Source organism: Cnephaeus nilssonii (assembly GCF_951640355.1).
Source record: "Cnephaeus nilssonii genome assembly, chromosome: X".
NCBI classification, from domain to species: Eukaryota; Metazoa; Chordata; class Mammalia; order Chiroptera; family Vespertilionidae; genus Cnephaeus; species Cnephaeus nilssonii.
In genome coordinates, this window is record NC_137071.1 from 16,682,603 (window position 1) to 16,703,116 (window position 20,514).

Below are 20,514 nucleotides of genomic sequence, written 5' to 3' on the forward strand. Positions count from 1 at the left end.
CCCTAACCTCTCTGCCTGCCTGCCTGCCCAATCACTCCTAACTGCCTCTGTCTGTCTGCCTGATCTCCCCTAACCTCTCTACCTGCCGGCCTGATTGCCCCTAACTGCCCTCCCCTGCCGGCCTGGTCGCCCCTAACTGCCCTCCCCTGCAGGCCTGATCACCCGTAACCACCTCTGCCTTGGCCCCCGCCACCGTGGCTTTGTCTGGAAGGACTTCTGGATAGATGTCTGGAAGATGTTGGTCTAATTAGCATATTACCTTTTATTAGTATAGATTATTAGTATAGATATTCCCTGTGCTGTACATTACATCCCCATGACTTTTTCATTTTATAACTAGAAGCTTGTACCTCTTAATCCCTTTTACTTATTGCCACCATGCAACCCACAAGTTTCACTTGTGATTATTACAATGACTTTTGTTATTTTCCACTTCTTTGTCCCAATTCATTCTAATTGGTATTTAACTTATGGGGTAATTTATTTTATTATATGTTAGGAGAAACAGAGAAATAAAGAACAAATGGTTAAAAATGACATAAAGTTTCAAGAGCTAACTGAGAATAACACAGACTTTGGTGGCATAGATAAGGGTGAGTGAACCGCATCCTAATCTAATTACCTAATTGACCAGAGTGTAGGTAAGAAAAATGTGTAGAAGGGTGACCAGGTTTCCGTATTGTACAATATTTAATCATTCATCCTTTTGCTACATTCAAGGACATAGACATTAAATTATGAATTAAGGCTCCTTGATTTTCTTAAATCTTTATTGTTGAAAGCATTACATATGTCCCCTCTCCTCCTCCCCCAATGACCTTGTATAACCAGCCCACACTCCCCACCCCAGGCCTTCACAATCCTATTGTCTGTGTCCATGGGTTATACATATATGCATACAAGTTCTTTGGTTGGTCTCTTCCCACCCACCATCCCCCTCCTTGATTTTTTAACCTGTATGCAGGTTGAAAGTACAATTACCCTATTCCCGTGGTCGGCAAACTTCAGCTCTTTGGCCCCTTGAGTGTGGCTCTTCCACAAAATACCATGGCCTGGGCGAGTCTATTTTGAAGAAGTGGCATTAGAAGTTTGTTTAAAAAATTTGGCTCTCAAAAGAAATTTCAATCGTTGTACTGTTGATATTTGCCTCTGTTGACTAATGAGTTTGCCAACCACTGCCCTTAGATTACAGGGATAAATCAAGTTTGGGTTTTTACACGAAGTAAGAAGGATTAAGTCTCCCTATCACATCCAACCATCACTATTAGGCTAGATGTCCAAATTAATACTGTTCTGATATATTCTGACCTCCTAATTAGGGAGTAGGAAATACACTGTTCAGGTTCTCTAAAATATTTTAAATGAATTACTTATGTATAGGTTAAGTTTACTTTAGACATTTGTATACATACACTTTATAACTTCTTACTTTATATGCATTCACAAAAACAATAACATTTCCTTTTTATTCTTTGATCATAGTATTTTAGGGCTTATAGTATATTATTCTGTTTTATGCTGACATTTTCAAATTGCCCCCAAATTATAGTATATTCAAAAATGTATTATATGCCCTTTCTCCTAAGCTTATTATGATTTTTCTAGAGACAAGAATCAGAATTTTCTCCTTTTATGAATTTGGGGGGGAGGGCATATTCCCCCACAGTCTCTGGAATAGGTGTTAGTATTTTTGTATACCTGAATTTTTTGTGACTGACACACTTATCTGGTAGTGAAACATTGGGGAACTCAAACACTGGGAGAAAATTGATGAGGCTGTTCTATGACAGTTGCAAAGCCATCTGTGATGTAGAATGAAGTAGGTTGTAGTTTCTTCTCTAAGTGAGCATTCTTAGAAGTGGACATGGGGAAAATACAAAAGGAAAGACTTAGGGTGTCTTGTTTTCTTTTGTTTTGGTTCCAGTAGATACTCAGTAATAGACCCCTAAAAGTGTGTGAATATAATATTTATTTTATATAGATTTATAATTTTAAAAATAAATGTAATTATATCATATAACATTGACCTAAGCATTGATAAAATGTACTGTTCTCAGTAGCTAGATTCTCAATTATTGTACATGTACATATTTATAAAATATAAACTAGTTTAAATAATTATTACACTGTCATTTTCATCAAATTCTGTTTCTTGGTTAGCCATGCTAGAGCATTATCGATTTTATTGATCTTTTCAAAGAACCAGCTTTTGGTTTCATTGTTTTTCTCTATTGTCTATACCTTTTGTTTAAAGTGTATTTAATGGAGTCTTAGCTGAAAATTTTTAAATTATCTAGAGAAGTTTAAATAATCATGAATTCATATGTGTTTGTAAATCAAAGGTCTTCAATTAGAAATTAACTACAAGGCAATGTGTTTTTTTCAGATATGTGACTTAATCTATTAATGTTAGATATACAAATTATATATAAGGTTGGATTGACCCCAAAGTGTGTTAAATTTATTTTGGATTGTTGATATTTTTATTTTGTTACTTAATTTGGCACTTTTTAATTACATCGTAATAATAAGAGGCCAAGAGGCATCACAACCAAAACAACCAAATGACCAGTCACCATGAGGTGCACAGAGCACCTCTCAGTCTCCCCCACGGCCCACAGGCTCCATTTGCAGCAAGGGTGGAGGCCGGTGGGAAGGCAGGGTAGCAGGTGGGTGGGCGGGGCTGCGACCTTGGCCTAGCGGTGGGCGGGCGGGATGTGGTGAGGCAGGTGCAGCTGGGAGCTTGGCTGGGAGCACAGCTGGGAGTGCAGCGGGTGAGTGGGCGGGGTGTGTGCAGGTGGGTGGGGCCACATGATATCCCACACTGGGCCTCTAGTTTTATAATAATCAGCTAGGGGCACAGTGCATGAATTTGTGCACCTTGAAAGTAACTGTGGGCTGCAAGGCTGCAGTGCTCACAGGGGCTAGTCTCAGCACATCCTCCACACCACCGCCTGGCCTCTCTGCTAGCAGCCCTGCTCCCACCAGTGCTTCTCCCATGCACTGACGGTACTGTCCCCAATCTCACCTGCTGATGGCGCAGAGTGATTGGGTCCAGTGCTAGCAGCAGGTGGAAGTGGGGCCGGTGCCGTCAGTGGGTGCAAATGGCGGCTGCTGCACCTATCGCCCCTCAGGAACAGGGGGAGATGGAGAAGCCCTCAGGGGCATTCAGCCAGTAGCCACTGCTCGCTCACACCTGTTGATGGTGCAGAGTGATCAGGACCAGTGCCAGGCACTGGCAGCAGGTTCAAGTGGTGGTTCTGGCCCGGCAGTGGGTGTGAGCGGGGCCAGAGCAGGCAGCAGGTGCAAATGCTGGGCGGGACCGTGGCACGTGGGAGCAAAGAATTTTCAGTAACCACCTGAAGTTCGCCCAGATGACAGCGGCCAGCGCCCCGCCTTGGTCTGGTGCCCCTGCTCACCTGCTCCACCATCCCATTGAGGCCAACGCCCACCATGTTCCGCACTCTGCCACCAGCTGCGGATGCCCGCCATGTACTGTGTGTGTCCCCTGGTGATCAGCTCACGCCATAGCAACTGCTTGTTCAGTTGTTACGCCGTACGATCTATTTAGGGTTTTATATACTGTATATAGACTAGCAAAGTAGAACCCTGGAGGAACAACACAGCTGTATTTAGCACTTTCCACAATATAGAAGTGTAATGGAGTATCAATTATACTTATATATCAGAGAAAATAATGTGCATATATATTGTAATCAGATCAAATATCTAGGCATTCATGTTATAATAGTCATTTTACTGCATTCATTATAGCCAAAAAGAGAATCTGTATTATAGAATTACTAGAGGCCCGGTGCACAAAATTCATTCACGGGGGGGGAGGGGTTGTTCTTCAGCCCAGCCTGCACCCTCTCCAATCTGGGATGCCTCAAGGGATGTCCGACTGCCCGTTTAGGCCCGATCCCACCGGGCAGTCGGACATCCCTCTCACAATCCAGGACTGCTGGCTCCCAACTGCTCGCCTGCCTGCCTTCCTGATTGCCCCTAAATGCTTCTGCCTGCCAGCCTGATCACCCCCTAACCACTCCCCTGCCAGCCTGATTGATGTCTAACTGCTCCCCTGCCAGCCTGTTTGCCCCCAACTTCCCTCCTCTGCCGGCCTGGTCACCCCTACCTGCCCTCTGCTGCAGGGTTGATCACCCCCAACTACCCTCCCTTGCAGGTCTGGTCCCTCTCAACTGACCTTCCTTGCAGGCCTGGTGCCTCCCAACTGCCTTCCCCTGCTTGCCTGATCGCCCACAACTGCCCTCCCTTGCAGGCCTGGTCCCTCCCAGCTGCCCCCCCCTGCTGGCCATGTTGTGGTGGCCATCTTGTGTCCACATGGGGGCAGGATCTTTGACCACATGGGGGCAGCCATCTTGTGTGTTGGAGTGATGGTCAATCTGCATATTACTCTTTTATTAGATAGGATAGAGGCCTGGTGCATGGGTGGGGGCCACCTGGTTTGCCATGAAGGGTGTCCTGGATGAGGGTAGGGGTTCCCTTGGGGTGTGGGGCAGCCTGGGTGAAGGGCCTGTGGTGGTTTGCAGGCCAGCCATGCCCTCCAGCTACCCAAGCAGAGGCCTTGGTATCTGGAATTTATTTTATCTTCTACAATTGAAACTTTGTAGCCTGGAGCGAAGCCAAGCCTCCTCCTTGCTCCGTGGTGGCAGCCATTTCTGTTGGAATTTATTTATCTTCTATAATTGAAACTTTGTAGCCGGGAGTGAAGGCCTAGGCCGGCCGGCCAGGGCTGCAGAAGCTTGGCTTCCTCCATCGCCCGGGGCAACCCTAGCCTCCTACTCTTCCAGCTCCATGACTGCCTCCATTTCTGTTGGAATTTATTTACCTTCTATAATTGAAACTTTGTACCCTTGAGTGGAGGCCTGGGCCCACCAGGGTGTGTGGAAAGCTTGGCTTCCTCCATTGCCAGGGAAACCCAAGCCTCCCTCCTGCTCTCTGTGGCTGCAGCCATCTTGGTTGGGGTTAATTTGCATACTCTCTCTGATTGGCTGGTTGGCGTGACTGGTGGGCGTGACTTATGAGTGTGGCAGAGTGATGGTTAATTTGCATATTACTCATTCATTAGATAGGACATTTTGAATATGCGTAGTTTAGCTTCTTTTGGATAATGTACAAGCAAGTTTTTATGGAGATCATATTGATTTTGTTGCTAAAAGTTTTCCTTTTTTATATCACTAAATGTTTTTTAATCTTTATTGTTGAAAGTATAACATGTGTCCCCCTTTATCCCCCATTGACCTCTTCCATCCGGCCCCTGCCCATCACCCCATTGTCTGTGTCCATGGGCTATGCATATATGCATACAAGTTCATTGGTTGATCTCTTCCCACCCACCCACCATCCCCTGCCTTCCCTCTGAGGTTCAACAGTCTGTTCTATGCTTCTATGTTTCTGGATATATTTTTGTTCATTAGTTTATGTTGTTTGTTAGATTCTACATATGAGTGAGATCATGTGATACTTATCTTTCTATGACTGACCCAATATTTTTAATGAATATTTCTAGCAAATGAACAATCACTTATTTTGTTTGTCATTTCCTTGGACAGACTGGTTTCACCAAAGGCCATGTGTTAATTGATCAGATAGAATAAGAATTTATATTTCCACCATCATTTTTTTAATGTTTTTATTTATTCTGGAACTGCCTTTATGTACAGACATCATAAAAGCACATACGCTGCAGATTTTCCAAGGGCTAGAAGTTGGACATAAAAGTTAAGGGCAACCAGAATTGAAATTGTCCCAGAGAAGCTCTGAAGACCACACTTCCTTAAATGTCCTTAATGAACTCTTTAAGTTCTTCCTTTGTGAACATGCAGAAATTCTGGCCAGGCTTCACGGTGGTTAGCTCTATGTTAGTTGCATTCAGTGTCTCCTCCATTACTTGTTTGAGGATGATGAGTGAGGATTTGATCGCTTCTTACAGAGTCATAGACTTGTGATAAACTTCTTGCAAGGAGCTCTGGGCACCCTCTGAAGCAGAGCCAATTGCTTGAGCATTACACTGTACAAAGGTCCAAGATGGGTCCATTTGAAACAGCTGGGGACCTTTCTCGTCAACTCCTCCAAATAACAGTGCTACTCCAAAGGGAGGAGACATGGCACCTGGATCTGCATCTTCCTTTCCAAACTCTAGAGCCAGATTGGACACAGCCTGGGTCACACTCTCCACCATCGTCTCATTATAGGTGAACCAATGGTTCTGTGTCTCTACTCTGGCTTTATCAATTAAAGTCTTAGCATCAGCAATTAGCCCACTCATGGCACAACCTATGTGAGCATCAATCTCTACAATTTTCTCAATGCTGCTTGGTTCCATGAGTGGGGAGGTAATTCTCTTCACAGCTAGGCACACCCCCATGTCTGGATCTCACTGGCTGTAGAACCAAGCTTGATAGCCTCAATGGCATATTCCACTTGAAATAATATTCCTTCATGGGAAAAAGTATTCACACCCCTGTCGTACTCAGACTGGGTGAGGAACATGGCAAGAGCAGTAGAATGCGGCAGCAGGTACATGGGGATTTTTAGGGCCAACACGAGTTCGCTGGCACCTGGCAGCCACACACCACCACAGATCCAAGGCCCTCAGATTTCCACAATCTTCTTGGGAACTTTGAAACTTCTGTTATCTCACAGAACCCAGAAATTGAATTGAGTCTTTGTTACTAAGCCAGTTTATAGCAAGGGACCCAGGAGTCAGTAGCTCAATTTTCTACTTCTTTGCATCAATTTTTCTTTTGAAAGTGATGCATTAAATATTGAAGAAGGGCAGGGAGGAGCCTCTGTGAAGTGTTAAATATTTGGTTCAATGGGTCCTATCAGCAGGTAGAGCCTGTGGGGAGCTTGTTTATCCAGCAGTAAGATCTCATTATGAGGATGGTGATATATATAGTTTACTTCATACCCCGAAGCCATTCTAGGAAACAACTGAGTGAGTGATAGTCATTGTGGGCCCTGTATTGTGCTATTATGACTTGCAGTAACTGTCAGCATATTAGAATAGAGATCAGGGACTACAACTACTCCACTGAATGAAGTTCTGAAATTTCCAAGCTCTTGAATTATTCAGTATTCCCTACCTTATGGAATAAAATAATATATGGTTGGCTATTTCATGGCACAGTAATGGAAATAAAGAAAGATAATGCATAGGCTTTATACATTTACAATAAATATTTATTTCTCATAATTGCATGGCACCCAAGTGGGTCTCTGTATAGGCCAGTGTGACCCTTCATGTTAAATAAAAAGACAAGATCTGTAATGCTGATATATATATATATTTTAAATAAAAAATACAAAGAACTTGCCTTTGAGGACTAGAGTGTAATAAAAGAAGAAATATTTTTAAAGCACCTTAATGAATGATCGCTAAAAGGAACCCACAACACTGCCTTGTTTTGCTTTGAAAATACCCATGAATATGAGATTGAAAAAATAAAGTAAGTTTTGAGACAAATGTCCCATCTTGCTCATGACAACACAGTGAGAACAAGGTAAGCTGTAAGTTTAGTATAAAAGAAGGGAACCCTGCTTAATATTAATGTCATATGCAGTAACTAGGAACCCAGTGCACGAATTTGTGCACCTTGAAAGGAACCGTAAGCCGTGAGGCTGCGGTGGGCACAGGGTTGGGTCTCGTCCCATCCTCCACGCCCCACCCGGCCCCTCCCACCACAGCCCCCGGTTCCCTGCAGCCCTGCTCCCTCCACTGCCACTCCCACAGGCTGATGGCACCGGCCCCACTCGCACCAGCTGACAGCACAGAGCAATTGGGGCCGGCTCCAGCAGCAGGTGCAAGCGGCAGCTGCTGCCCCGATTGCCCCTCAGGAGCAAGGGGAAGTGAAGAGGTCTTGAAGGCAATCAGGGCCAGCAGCTGCCGCTCTCACCCACTGATGGCACCAAGTGATCAGGGCCAGTACCAGGTGCCAGCAGCAGGTGTGAGCAGGGCTGGCACCTGCAGCAAGTGTAAGCGCCAGGCAGGACCATGGCACACGGGAGCAAAGAATTTTCAGTAACCACCAGAGGCTCACCCAGATGACAGCGGCCAGGGCCCCGCCTTGGTCTGGCGCCCCTGCTCACCTGCTCCACCATCCCACTGCGGCCAATGCCCACCATGTTCCATGCTCTGCTGCCTGCTGCCCATTCCCACCATGTTCCACACGTGCCCCCAGGTGGTCAGCGCACATCATAGCAACCAGTTGTTTGGTTGTTCGGTTGTTCCGCCATTCGGTCTATTTGCATATTAGGGTTTTATATGTATAGATTTTATCAAATGCTTTATTCAAGCCCCAGCAATGCCTAGCTATAGTAAGTTGCCCTTAAATATTTGTTGAAATAAAGAATGAATCAATGAATGCCTCCTTCCAGAGGTGGCTCACACTAAATACTGTAAAATCATTCCTTCCTTCCCTAATTTCAGATATTTTCTGTTTGATACATATGAAAGGAAAGGGTCATGGTGTGACTACTAAGAGTCTAGGGTATATAATGGAACCTAATTATAGCTTTTTGGTAAAGCAGCCAAAGAAAGGATATTGAGCTGGATGAATCATGCAAGATTATATGTTCTTCAGTAACCATATAAAAAGCAAAATGCCACTCCCTGAGAATTTGAAGTTTTATGGAAATAACAATAAGTAAGCAATAAATGCTATCATTAGGTAGCATCTGTTAGGCCAGAAGATTTTCTAATTTTGAGTTTAGTCAGTATTAATAAACAGGCTGTGAAGATAATCTCACTTAAGCCAGTACTTGAGGATCTTTTAATTGCTAAGTAACACTAACACAACTTAAATTTTCTTTGAATTTAGTAGATGTCCATATTAACAACTGTTTAATACAATTGTTTTACAGAAGCACATCCTCTCAAACTGATCCAGCCCTAAATAATGTACACAAATTTGCCCCACTCGCAGAGGCTTCACTCTCAAAGGCAGGAAAGATCAAAATCAAGAACAACAAAGTCTGAATCAATATAGCTTTATATTGTCTAAACATAGATTTCTACTTGCTATGATTATTGAAGGAGTACCTGAAAGCATGTCAACAAAATCTCTGGAAAGTAGAGTTTAAAGTCCAGGGAAACCATCTATACTTGATTTTTTCTCCTGTTCTTGACTCTTTAAACATGAAAAAACACAAAATTTCCCTGTGACTTTTTTGTGAATTTATTGCCACACTTTTTCTTGCTTAACGTTGATAATGTTTATGAAAATACTATGTAAATGAAAGCATTCTGCACAAATGAAATGAATGTTATTTTTACATCCATGACAAGAATGATAAACCATCATAATAAGTATATGATTATACATAAAAATGCAGATGAATGCCAAAATAGTTGTGTGTAAAGCTGATATGTGTACAGCATATTGTGTGTTTTCATGAGACCTCTTCTACAGGGGTAAAAATAGAACTCAACATCACTAAAAAAAATGGCTCTAACCTTTTTTTTTTTAATTCTAAGAAATTCACTTGAAAGAGCAATACACAAACTGTGTTTAATCCCCCCTACAATCTCTGCAAGAATTTAATCAAATAGACAATTATTCTGTGTGATATTATTCTCGAGAAAGAAAAGGCATATTAAAATACACTACACACTTCATTTTCATTTCCATTGAATTTTTCTCTAACTGTAGGGTCTTGAATGCCCAGCCGATCTCATAATATGAAAAAAAGATACACAGAAGTGCTTTTGTTGCCCAGACCAGACAACACAAGCAACAATGTTCTGCTGTATAAACACCTACAATAAAGGCAGGAGAAGTGTTGTAAGATGATGAAGGAGTCTTCTACCCCAACCACACGTTTCGCTTGCCACCTGGACCCCACTTCTGCTCCATATTTCCATTAATGATGTTACGATTCTCTTGGGAATCCTGGTTTGAAACCTCAAAGTGATCCTTGACTCCCCCTTCCTCATCTCTCTCATCTGATCTCTCTCTCCATCCTGTTAGTTATAACTCTATAATTCCCCCCCCCCCTTATTTCCTTTTCATACCCTTTGCTACTTTTTCCTTCAGTTTTACTATTTTAAGAACTTTCTAAGTGGTCTCCCTGCTCTCAGCTATCTAATCCATTCTTGATATTGCCATCAGAATAGTCTTCTGAAAATTTACATCAGATAATACTTCACAGACATTTCCTACTGTCTACATTGACAAGAGCAGTTCTTCTGAAGAGAGTCATCCAGAATCATCACCTGGGAACTTTTTAAAGAAATGTAGATTCTTAGGTCCCAATCAACGCTTTCTGAACCTGAAAGTCTGATGGTGAAGCCTAACTATCTGTCTTTTAACAACAACTCTAAATGATTCTGATATGTATTAAAATTGTAAACTACTGGGCTATGGGGCTAAGTTCAAGTTTCTGGGCATGGTGTTTTGCAAACCCACCTTTCTGTTCTTATTTTCATCTGGTTACATTCTTCTCCTCCCAATCCCATTCCACCATTTTAGAACCTTACCTTTTACTATTCTATCTAACTGAAATATCCAATTACCTTGGAATTTTCTCTTCCTAATTATCAAATTTTGAATAGAGGCACAATTCATATTCCATCTCTTTATTAAATTCTTGTTGATCTCCCCAGTCAGATTTCTGTTCCATTAGTTTATTTGTAAAAGCAAAAACAGTAGTGGGTTAAAATAGAACAAACCTCTTACTCTGTGTTCCCTTCAATGCTGTTTTTACTCTTGGAATTTCTCCAGCCTTTTTCAACTTAAAGATGAACTCCTCAAGGTTAGCACTACTGTCAATAACCTTTGTTGTAGAACAGTGAGTTGCATATAGTAGGTGGTCTATGACATATGTGGAATTACACTGAAACAGGATTTTAACTCTGATACATTATTATTTTATGTGTTCATAGCTGGTAACGATATCCCGTTTGGAATTGTTCTTACATTTTAAAACCTTTTATAACTTGTAATCTTTAAAAATAAAATTCTCTTCTGGTCTGTGCTCTAACACAAAATGAAAGCCAATATGTGCCGTAAGCACTGTAACTCTCTCTTTAAAGGATCAACTTGCTGGGTAGGTGTCCTGTCCTCCAACAGGCCTTTCCCTGTGAGGTGCCTCTGAAATGTGAAAGAGATTAAATTAGATCACCGTTGTGGTCTGTTGCTCATCATGTTGATATTTAATCCAGTGTCCAATAAGTGTCCAACGGTATAAAATGCCTAAAGCTGGCAATGTTTTTTTGACCTATCAGTAGGCTCATACCCTTATCCATTTTGTTGTCCACATAGAGGGTTTTTGTGGAGGTACACATGAACTAAATAAATACCATAATAGTATGTCCAATGAATATAAAACAGAGTGCATTAGGTTTAACAAATCAATAAAAATTTACTGAGTTCTCAACCATGTGCAGTTCTGTTGAATAAAATTATTCTGTGTAACAAAAATGAATTGCTTTGCAATATTATAAAAAAGGGAAAATGCATAAGTTATTTTTTTCCAAAATTAGTAAGGTTAAAAATACCTATAAAATGTTATGAGTGCTTGTACTGATAGCCAAGATAGACGTTTTCAATACCAATTTAAATGAACATCTATTCAGTAGCAAATAGATATGGAAATAACTATAGATATATAATTTGATATAGATTTAGATAGATGGATGGTGATAGGTTGGTAGATACATACATACATACATACATATAGACAAAGATATATGGTAAAGTCTCAGTTCTCAAAGTTCTAGCATTGAAGTGATAAATGAAATATATGAAAGCAAGTACTAATTAATATTATACATGCTAATAAATGTGTATATTAGAGAACACAAAATAATTAAAAGAATGAAAAATTATTTAAGGTAAGTAGAAATTGTTCCATATGTATCAAGGTGTTATCAATTCATTTTGCCCAGAATAACAACAATACCCCCCCAAAAAAAACCACAATTGAAATTTACTTGTGCAATGTGCATTTGCTTATGTTTACCGAAACACTGGAGCTTTTCCTGTTCCTGTTCAATATGAGGATGGAGAAGAGAAAATCCACTGGATTCCAGGCACAGTGTTAAGTTATTTCTCTTATCACTATTAAAACATTAAGAAAAGAAAAATAAAGATTCAAAGCCAATATGTGTATTTTAAAAAATATTTTTATTGATTTTAGAGAGAGATAGAAATATCAATGATGAGAGAGAATCATTGATCAGCCTCCTCCTGTATGCCCCCTACTGGGGATTGAGCCCGAAACCAGGGCATCTGCCCTTGACCGGAATCGAACCGGTGACCCTTTAGTCCACAGAACAAAGCTCTATTTACTGAGCCAAACCAGTGAGGGCCACCCTATTGTCTTTAATTGTTTTTTAGAGAGATAAGAAGGGAGAGAAATAGAGAAACATTGATGTGGGAGTGAAACTTTGATCCACTGCCTCCTGCATGCCCCCCTACCAGGGATTAAGCCTGCAACCCAGGCATGTGTCGTGGCCAGGAATAGAACCTGCAACCCTTTGGTGCATGGTATGATGGCCAGCCAAGTGAGCCACACTGGCTAGGGCAAGATTGGTCCTGCTATCTTATGATTTGTCCCAAAAGATTAAAAATATTTTGTTTCTATATAAGAAAAATGATTTTATTCATAAGGACATGAATACTGAAGTATTTAGGGGTGAAATATCATTATGTCTTTGCTTTAACTTATTTTCAAATGACTTAGGAAAAAAAAGTGATACACAGAGTGAGAAATTGCACAAATGATAAAAAATGTTAACAAAGGAAAAAATATCAGTCATCACTTATTTCATTAATTAAATGTCTTAATTTAATTATTGGAAAAGGCAACATATACATAATTTATTTAGATATTTATCTAAATAATTTGAAAATATCTTGAATTATTCTTTATATTATTTTCCATCTTTCCCCAAAAATATTACATTATAATAATTGTACAGTTTATTTTGAACATCATATATTTAGTCTAATGGTAGTAAAAGTTTCTAAGCCATACATCCTACATCTATTTCCACATTAAAAGAACATAAACTGTATCTTATATCCAAGGTCCTATTATTTCTTCACTTCACCCCTGCCTTTTCCTTAGCATGTAACTGTGAGCTGTTTGAAACCTTTCTCTTGATTGATAGTTAAGTACTGAATAACTCTAATTTCCAGAATATTTATGATTTTCTTTCAGTACTTGTCTCATTAAGCATATTCAAAATGAATGTATTAATATCTCTGACTATCTCCAACACAACTCTCCATTTTATTTTTTAATTTTATTTTTATTGTTGACACTATTAAAGATGACCCAATTTTCCCCTCCTTTGCCCATTTCCACCCAACCCTCCCACCTCCCCTCTCCCCCGCCCGACCTCTGACTATCACTATACAGACAGCCTTGGGTTACGTCGGACTCGTCGTATGTTGTTTCATGGTTACCTCGCCATCTCCCATTTATTTATTAAAAAAAAAAAGTTCTGTCATTTCGACATATGTACATATATGCTTTACTTTTTTATTATTTATTTACCACAAGTAAAGGTCAGGAATTGTTATCTTTTAAATGTTTTTTATTGTTTCACTTCATTACTGCTGTGTATGTGCTCCATGTGAGTGATGTACATGCTCATGTAGGTGGGTTCCAACTTACTGCGAAAATCGTGTTAAGTCACACTGTAGGAACTGAACACCGACATAACCCGAAGACCTACTATACCGTTGTCTGTGTCCATTGGTTATGCATATATGTTCTTTGGCTAATCTTTGTACCTTTTTTCATCCAGCCCCGCCTACTCCTCTCCCATTTGAAAGCTGACAGTTTGTGTCTTGATCTAATTTGTTGCTAACGTTTTAGACTAAATATTTTTGCCTTTCACTTCAAGCATTTTACTTTCTCTTACAAATCTTCTGAGAGTTTGAGTAACTTTATCTTTGAAAGTACTTCTGCCTTTTTCACTGGGAGTGATATCCTCTGTGGCAGATGACCTGTTATTTGATTCTAGAATTGTATTGTAATTCAGATACTGGTAAAACAAGACATTGCTTATCACCAGAATTATAACTTTTAAAAATAAAATCCCAGGGGATCAAAGATGGCTGCCAATGGGAAGGCAGGCTGCAAGATAGTGTGTGAGTGAGAGAATGAAAGGAGAGTGTGTGGACATACGGGGAGTGTCTATTTGTGAGTGAGGGACAGCTATATTCCAAGGAACTGTTGGGGACTGCTGGACCAGGATCCCCTGACCGGGCAGTCTTCACTGCTGCTGAAATCTCTCCCAGAGCGACCGGCTCTGCCGCAGAGACTGTGCCATCTTGAAGGGGAGAGTGGCTGTGATCAGAAGCCTAGCCTTACCTTCAACCAGGAAGTATCAGATACCTCCCGGGACCCTACAACCACAACACCCAGGGACCAACTGTGAACCCACAAACACTGCATCTCAAACAGCGCAAATACGCAGACTTGGGCGAGCTCTGCACCTTCTAACAGAAAGGTCAGATTTCTCCCAGAGAAAGTATAATGAATACATTTGTGTTCAGTGCCTTGTGCATTGTGCCTTGTTGTGTTGTATTTTGTGCCTTTAAGTCAACACAGGAGAGAGAGAGCTACATAACCAGACACCCAGAGAGGAGAGATCATAGGGAGATAAAGAAACAGCCCACACACGAAAGAAAAGGAGGCATAACTAGAAAAGGAAGTAAAGAAAATGGAGACAAGCAATATATTAGAGAAAGAATTCAAATAAATGGTCATAAGGTTGCTGAAAAGGTTGGAAGACAAATTCAACAATATGTATAAGAACCAAGAGGAAATGAAGAAGAAATGAAAAATGACATCACTGCAATAAAGAACTCAATAGAAAGCATCAACAGTAGACTAGAAGAAGTGGAGGACTGCATCAGTGAGCTAGAAGACAAGGTAGGAAGAAATACCCAAGCAGAGCAGCATCTAGAAAAAAAAAAAAACTTAAAAAAACAGGAGGAGAGCCTAAGGCAGTGGTCGGCACTCTGTTGACTAATGAGTTTGATGACCACTGACCTAGACTCTTGATTCCAATAATTACAGGCTGTTGTTGTTCCTTGTGATTAAGCCCCTATCCCAAGGGGGTCGGCAAACTCATTAGTCAGCAGAGCGGCAAACCACAGCTCGTGAACCGCATGTGGCTCAAGAGCCGCAGTTTGCCGACCACTGGCCTAAGGGAACTTTGGGACAACATGAACTGAAACAACATCCACATGATAAGGGTGCCAGTAAGAGAGGAAACTGAGCAAGGAATAGAAAACCTGTTTGAAGAAATAATGACAGAAAACTTCCCTGATATAGGGAAGAAAAAACTCACACAAATCCAAGAATCTTACAGAGTCCCAAACAAAATGAACCCAAAAAGACAGGTACCAAGGCACATTATAATTAAATTGGCAAACACCAACGACAAAGTAAGAATCTTAAAAGGGCCAGAGAGAGACAGAAAGTTACCTACAAAGGATCCCCCATAAGACTAGCAACTGATTTCTCAACAGAAACACATCAGGCCAGAAGGGAATGGAATGAAATATACAAAGTCATGCAAAGGAAGGGTCTGAATCCAAGAACACTTTACCCAGCAAGGCTATCAATCAAAATTGAGGGTGAAATCAGGAGCTTCACAGACAAAAAAAGACTAAGGGAGTGTATCACCACCAAACCTGCAATGCAAGAAATGCTAAAGGGTCTGCTGTAAAAAGAAGAATTAGGAAGGGAAGAAGAAACAGAGGCATAAAGAATAAAAATGGTGACAAACAAGTACCTATCAATAATAACTTTAACTGTAAATGGATTAAATGCCCCAATCAAAAGACATAGGGTAGCTGAGTGGATAAGAAAACATGACCCATATATTTGCTGTCTACAGGAAACCCACCTCAGAAAAATGGACTCACACAGACTGATGGTGAAGGGATGGAAAAGGGTATTTCAGGCGAATGTAAATGAAAAAAAAATGGGGTAGCAATACTTATATCTGACAAATTACATCTCAAAGTGAAGGACATAAAAGAGAAAAGGAAGGCCACTTCATAATACTAAATGGAGCAATCCAACAAGAAGATATAACTATGGTAAACATATACGCACCCAATACAGGAGCACCCAAATACATTAAAAAAAAAAAACTTCTGGAGGATATCAAGGGAGAGATTGACAGCAATACAGTCATAGTAGGGGACTTTAATACCCCACTAACACCACAGGACAAATCCTCTAAACAAAAAATCAGCCAAGAAATATCAATACTAAATGACTCACTAGATCAGATGGAATTAATTGCATTTCACCCCAAAGCCACAGAATATACATTCTTCTCAAGTGCACATGGGTCATTCTCTTCAAATTCAAGAAGATAGAAATCATATCAAGCATCTTCTCAGATCACAATGGCATAAAATTATAAATCAACTACAATAAAAACAATAAAATATCAAACACCTGGAAACAAATAGCATGCTATTACACAATGACTGGGTTACCAGCGGGATCAAAGAAGAAATAAAAAGCATCATGGAAACAAACAACAATGAAAAAACAACAATCCAAAATCTATAGGACACAATGAAAGCAGTCTTGAGAGGGAAGTTCATAGCTCTACAGGCCTACCTCAAAAAACAAAAAACAATGCTAATAAATTATCTAACTCTACAACTCAAAGAGTTAGAAAGGGAGCAACCAGAAAAGCCCAGAGTAAGCAGAAGGAAGGAAATAATAAAGATCAGAGTGGAGATAAATGACCTAGAGACTAAAAAAAAAATACAAAAGATCAACAAAACCAAGAGCTGGATCTTTGAAAGGATAAATAAGATTGATGGACCTCTAGCCAGGCTCACCAAGAAGCAAAGAGAGAGGACCCAAATAAACAAAATCAGAAATGAAAGAGGTGAAGTGACAACAGATCCCACAGAAATACAAATGATTATGAAAAAATACTATGAACAACTCTATTCCAACAACATGGACAACCTAGATGAAATGGACATATTCTTAGAAAAATACAAGCTCCCAAAACACAACCATGAAGAATCAAAAAAACTGAATAGAACGATAACTACTGAAGAAATTGAAACAGCAATCAAAAATCTTCCAGCAAAAAAAAGCCCTGGTATGGATGGCTTTACAGGGGAGTTCTACCAAGCATACAAAGAAGAACTAAAACCTATCTCCCTCAGACTATTCCAAAAAATTCAAGAGGAAGGCACACTTCCATGCTCTTTCTATGAAGCCAGCATTACCCTAATCCCAAAACCAGATAAGGACACCACAAAAAAAGACAACTACAGGCCAGTATCCTTGATGAACATAGATGCTAAAATCCTCAACAAAATTCTAGCAAATCGGATTCAGCAATACATTAGAAAAATCATACATCATGACCAAGTGGGATTTATTCCGGGGATGCAAGGATGATACAATATCCGCAAATCAATAAATGTGATACATCACATATACAAACTGAGAGACAAAAAAATCACATAATCATATCAATTGATGCAGAAAATGCATTTGACAAAATCCAAAACCCTTTCGTGATAAAAACTCTCAGCAAAGTGGGAATAGAGAAATCATACCTCAACATAATAAAAGCCCTATATGACAAACCTACAGCCAACATCATACTCAATGGGCAAAAACTAAACTAATTTTCCCTAAGAACAGGCACAAGACAAGGATGCCCACTTTCACCACTCCTGTTCGACATAGTACTAGAAGTACTATACATAGCGATCAGACAAGAAGAAGAAATAAAAGGCATCAAAATTGGAAAAGTAGAAGTAAAACTGTCCTCATATGCAGATGACATGATACTATACATAGAAAACCCTAAAGATTCCATCAAAAAACTACTAGACCTAATAAATGAATTTGGCAATGTAGCAGGATACAAAAGTAACACCCAGAAATCAATGGCCTTTTTATACACCAATAATGAACTCACAGAAATAGAAATGAAAAAAACAATCCCATTTACCATTGCACCAAAAAAATTAAGATACCTAGGAATAAACTTAACTAAGGAGGTAAAAGACCTATACGCAGAAAACTATAGGACATTGAAAAAAGAGATAGAGGAAGACATAAACATATGGAAGAACATACCATGTTCATGGATTGGTAGAATCAACATCATTAAAATGTCCATACTACCTAAAGCAATCTATATATTCAGTGCAATACCTATTAAAATACCAATGGCATATTTCAAAGATCTAGAACAAACTCTCCAAAAATTCATCTGGAATAAAAAAAGACCCCAGATAGCCACAGCTATCCTGAGGAAGAAGAACAAAGTTGGAGGGATCACAATACCAGATATCAAGCTATATTATCAAGCCACAGTTCTCAAAACTGCATGGCATTGGCACAATAACAGATATATAGACCAATGGAATAGAATAGAGAACCCAGAAATTGACCCAAGCCATTATACTCAATTAATATTTGCCAAAGGAGGCAAGAGCATACAGTGGAGTCAAATCAGTCTCTCTTATAAATGGTGCTGGGAAATTTGGTCAGATACATGCAAAAAAATGAAACTAAATCACCAATTTACACCGTACACAAAAATAAACTCAAAATGGCTAAAGGATTTGAATGTAAAAGGGGAAACCATAAAAATCCTATAAGACTCCATTGTCAGCAAAATTGCAGACATACGTCATAGCAATATCTTTACAGACACAGATCCTAGGGAAAGAGACTAAGGAGAAAATAAACAAATGGGACTACATCAAAATAAAAAGCTTCTGCACAGCAAAAGAAACCATCAACAAAACAGCAAGAAAACCCCCTGCATGGGAGAACATATTTGCCAATGTTATCTCTGATTAGGGTTTAATCTCCAACATTTACAGGGAACTCATACAACTTAACAAAAGGAAGATAAACAATCCAATCAAAAAATGGGCAAAGGATCTAAATAGACACCTTTTGAAAGAGGGCATTCAGAAAGCTAAGAGACATATGAAAATATGCTCAAAGTCTCTAATCATCCGAGAGATGCAAATTAAAACAACAATGAGGTACCACCGTATACCTGTCAGAATGGTTATCATTAACAAATCAACAAATGACAAGTGCTAGAGAGGATGCGGAGAAAAAGGAACCCTCCTTCACTGTTGGTGAGAATGCAGACTGGTGCAGCCATTGTGGAAAACAGTATGGCATTTCCTCAAAAATTTAAAAATGGAACTTCCATTTGACCCAGTGATCCCACTTCTAGGAATATATCCCAAGAAAACAGAAACACCAATCAGAAACGATATATGCACCCCTATGTTCATAGCAGCACCATTTACAATAGGTAAGATCTGGAAACAGCCTAAATGCCCATCAGCAGAGGAGTGGATTAGAAAACTATGGTACATCTACACAATGGAATATTATGCTGCTATAAAAAGAAGGAATTCTTACCATTTGCAGCAGCATGGATGGAACTGGAGAGCATTCTGTTAAGTGAAATAAGCCAGTCAATGAAAGAAAAATACCACATGATCTCACTCATTTATGTATAATAAAGAACATTACAACCTGATGAACAAAAATATAGATACAGAGGCAGACAAGGATCAAACAGACTGTCAAATTACAGTGGGAAGGCTGGGGAGTAGGGGGGAGGTAAGAGATTAACCAAAGGACTTGTATGCATGCATATAAGCATAACCAATGGACCCAAGACACTGGGGGGGGGGGGGGGAGGGATGAGGGCATGGGACAGCGGGTAAGGGAGGCTGGGGGAAGGTCAATGGGGAAAAAAAGGAGATATATGTACTACTATTTGTAATACTTTAAACAATAAAGTAAAATAAAATAAAATTAATAAAGTAAAATCCCACCAAGGATTAATTTCATGTAATGGGTCAAAGGTACTAAATTTTGTTGATAAATGCCACATGTAATTATATAACCTTGACATCTCTGTTTGTGTACAGTTATGTCATCCTATTTAATGTGGTGTGCCAACTCTGCAGCATTGACAGGAATGATGGCAATGACTTAGACATTGCTGATGTCCACCAAGCTTCCAGCACCTTTTCTCTCAAATACAGATCTTTACTAGGGATCTTAGACAAAAGTTTAGTAGTTTAAATTAACTAAATTAAAGGATAATTGTGAAGTTGATAATCACTTTATCAGGAAACTATACTATGGCAGTAGGGAAAATGAATTCTAGAGTCAGACATAGCTCTGAGAGAATCCCAGCACTTCTACTTATTAGCTTTCATTGAGTTTCTTCAGCTGTAACATTTAGTTGTTAATTTATTTACTCAATCATTCATTTTTCAATTAGTAAATGTGTGTTGAACTGGTTAGCAACATAGTTCCAAGCACTGGAGCTCAAGAAGTGAGTTAGTCCCAATTGGTGTGGCTCAGTGGTTGAGCATTGACCTGTGAATCAGGAGGTCACGGTTTGATTCCTGGTCAGGGCACATGACTAGGAATATGCAGGTGGCAGCTGATCAGTCATTCTCTCTCATTTTTGATGTTTCTATC

General features: G+C 39.8%; 1 protein-coding gene and 1 pseudogene across 2 annotated transcripts in view; one reads left to right on the plus strand and one right to left on the minus strand.

Moving 5' to 3' along the window:
- IL1RAPL1 (interleukin 1 receptor accessory protein like 1) overlaps nucleotides 1-20,514 on the plus strand; it is a gene marked incomplete at its 3' end in the record, with an annotated part of 1,207,355 nt that overhangs the window by 463,005 nt on the left and 723,836 nt on the right. The window lies entirely within an intron of this gene.
- Nucleotides 5,798-6,513, minus strand: LOC307095876 (proteasome subunit alpha type-5-like; annotated as a pseudogene). The gene has a single exon. The product of its transcript is annotated as a proteasome subunit alpha type-5-like (transcript).